Here is a 3,499-nt window from a genome sequence, read left to right as displayed (position 1 = left end):
TTATTATGGCAACCCTTAATAATAAGTTCAGGAGGAAAAATGTGCTTATCAAGGCACATTATGTTGCGTGGACTCACTCTGTATTCAATAACAGTGACTACCGAATTCTGTAACCCACACAGATTCAAGACCAGGGAGGTTTTCCAATGCATTGAAAAAGGGCACCTATTGGTAGGTTGGGTCATTATTTTTTTAATTTTTTTAAACTGACATTGAAAATCGCTTTGAGCATGGTGGAGTTATTAATTACACTTTGGATGATGTATTAATAAACCCAGTCAATACAAATATACTATACAGGCGTCCTTCCTAATTGAGTTGCCAGAGAAGAAGGAAACCGCTCAGGTATTTCGCCATGAGGCCAATGGTGACTTTAAAACCCCTTAGAGTCTATTGACACACCAGTGTGTCAATCTAAGTAACATAATACAAAAATCCTTATCAAAATCTGTTAGGTTAAGCTAGAGATATGTTTTTTGCATGGGCTGCGTCTCAGTCCACTGCATCCGCCTATGTGGCCTTTCCACATCTGCGGTTGAAAGTGTTAAAGCTACAGCGCAGTTCATCAGACCAGAAAACGTCTGTAGCATCTGAATGGTTTGGCCTACAACCAATGTTCCCTCTAATTGTTTTCGGCACTGAGCAAATTTCAGGTCTGCTGAGTGCAAACTTGAACATTGTGAAAGTTCTGTGTAAACTTCCGGTGCACGTTTACTGTGAACACCGAGTCTGTACCCACTTTAAGTTAGTTTTAACAGTAATCAAGTAGGCTACTGTGGCTATTTGATCATAATGTAGGCCTACCAGAGTGGCCTATCATCAGAAACAATGGAGAAAATGCATCCCGTAACATTTGAACATGGAAATAGCTATCATTCAGGCTACAGTAGCAGCCAATGTGTGGTGTTCATTGTAGGCCTATATTCCATGAGACTTGGGAAAAAAAACATGCAGGGCTTGACATGAATCTGTTTAATGTCCTTCAGACAAGGAGGTGACTGAAAATGTTGTGTTTGATGCAAGGAACCACCTTACAAAATAAAATGCATTATTATTCCCATACCGTTATAACAGAGAACCAGTCAAATTATGCTACCCTCTGCCTATTGGGTACTTAGTTTATTCAAGCCTGTCTGAAAATACAACACTTACCCTTTAAGACAAGAAAAAAGCTATTTACTTGACTCACTTTTCAAAGATGATTAGAAATGCACACGTGTTGTGTTCTTGTAGGAAGCAATCACTCCCCCATTGAAAATCATCTATAACTGGGCTAATAACTCACTATCAAAGGGTATGAACAAATGTGCACACGTGGCTCTCGCTTAAATCTCAAAACAATCACATCTACTCATGACCACTCGTGAATTATTTCTGCCACCCACATACAGGAAAACGGTTCCAAATTAACATTATTACGTACTCCATCACTCATGTTATCTACTTGATTAAAATGTCCATGTGGGTTGTGTTATGTAGGTAAAACCTCTCCTTCTCTCAAACAGAATCAGTGAACATAAGTTCAATCTTTAGAAACGACATGGACAAGACAGCCTACAGGGAGGTGGTGAGGGCTCTCAGAGTGTGATGTCAGGAGAATAACCTCAGACTCAACATCAACAAAACAAAGGAGATGATCGTGGACTTCAGGAAACAGTAGAGGGAGCACCCCCCCCCCCCCCCCCCCCCCCCTATCCACATCGATGGGACAGCAGTGGACAAGGTGGAAAGTTTTAAGTTCCTCGGCGTACATATCACTGACAAACTGAAATGGTCCACCCATACAGACAGTGTGGTGAAGAAGGCGCGACAGCGCCTCTTCAACCTCAGGAGGCTGAAGAAATTTGGCTTGTCACCTAAAACCCTCACAAACTTTTACAGATGCACAATTGAGAGCATCCTTTCAGGCTGTATCACCACCTGGTTCAGCAACTGCACTGCCCACAACCACAGGGCTCTCCAGAGGGTGGTACGGTCTGCACAACCCATCACTGGGGGAGGTGGATATAAATAATACTCTGAGCAAAAGAGAATGTTTTGGGATTTTCACCCTCCAGAAAGGTCTTAATGGTGAAATGACCATGCATGTTATGTTGTAAATGTGAACATGAATTATTGCCATCACTTCAGATTACTCTGACATTTTTTCTTGCATTGTACCAAATGATTTATGAAAACTTACTTGTCCTCATTGTGGTTTTATAGGCTTGTATAATATGTTTTATGTACAGACTTTATTAGAATAGTTATGAAATGCACATTGTTATATTTTGTAACACTTGCTTATTTTCCCTCGACTCCAACCCCATTTTATGCATTGGACCGATGTGGATGGAGCAATGTCTACATAAGGGTACAAATTGTAAACACTCACAAAAGCTCTGATGAAGGCCTTGAGGCCGATACGTAAAGCTTAATTAATAAAGAGCAGCGATACTAGCAAGAGCGGTGTGCAGGTTCCTTATTTTTTCTCACCTATCAGCTTTGGACCTCATAACTTTTGGAAGAAAAAATTAATTGCAAGTATTCTATCAGAAAAGGGAAATATTTGACTTTTCGAAAAAACATATTGGTCAAGCTCAGGCACATGTAAGGTGCCTAACAGGGTGGGAATTTGGAGCCTAAATTAGCCATAGCCTTTTGAGTGAGAAAGATTGAGCTAGCATAATGGTGACCACTTGAACAGGATTTTAACTTCACTATCACACATTTTTTAACATTTAGAAATGTTGCTAAATTTCTCTGTAATTTAGCCCAACAGGGTGAAAATGTATGAGTGGGACATATATACTAACATGAAATGTGGAAAAATATATAAAGCTGAGTGTTTATATTTATTTAGCTTTGCACCATTGTTTTCCCACCAAATACATGATGACACTTCCTGAATGTGGTGTCATTGTAGGAAGTTTTTTTTTCTTAAATGGAGAATTACAACAAATTAACAGGGTGGAAGGTAATATCAGGGACACAGAGAAAATATAAAATAATAAATACAATAATCATGAAGAAAACTTTATTGATAAGAGAGAATATAACTAGGACTATAAAATAATGGAAGAAAGATTTTAAATGTGATGGCTTATACTGTATTTTTCGTGGAACTTGATGAATAACACCCGGGGTCATGGCAAAAACGCTTACCTCCACTGAAACAAAGTGTTCAAAATGCATCAAATTCCCTTTCAATATCCATATTTTTGTGTTTTTAAGGTAAAGGACACCTGACCTTATATTTAAAGCCTTGTGGAATCCACATGTTAAACTAAATAACAAGTGATATTTCCTAGGGACAGAAAAGGAAGGCACTGCAATGTAGGAATGACCCAGCTAATACAATCATATGAAAATTGCTGTTCAAAACAACTGGAAACTCGGAACTCTTGGACTTCATTGAGTTCAAGACAACTGGGAAAAAACGAGCGCCGTCTGAGAAAAATTGTTTTCCAGGTTCCAAGTTCTCTTACAGCACAGTCTATGACGTTGCACGCAACCATTG

Source organism: Oncorhynchus clarkii, chromosome 12, assembly GCF_045791955.1.
Source record: "Oncorhynchus clarkii lewisi isolate Uvic-CL-2024 chromosome 12, UVic_Ocla_1.0, whole genome shotgun sequence".
NCBI lineage: Eukaryota > Metazoa > Chordata > Actinopteri > Salmoniformes > Salmonidae > Oncorhynchus > Oncorhynchus clarkii.
Note: the sequence above shows the minus strand (reverse complement) of the source record.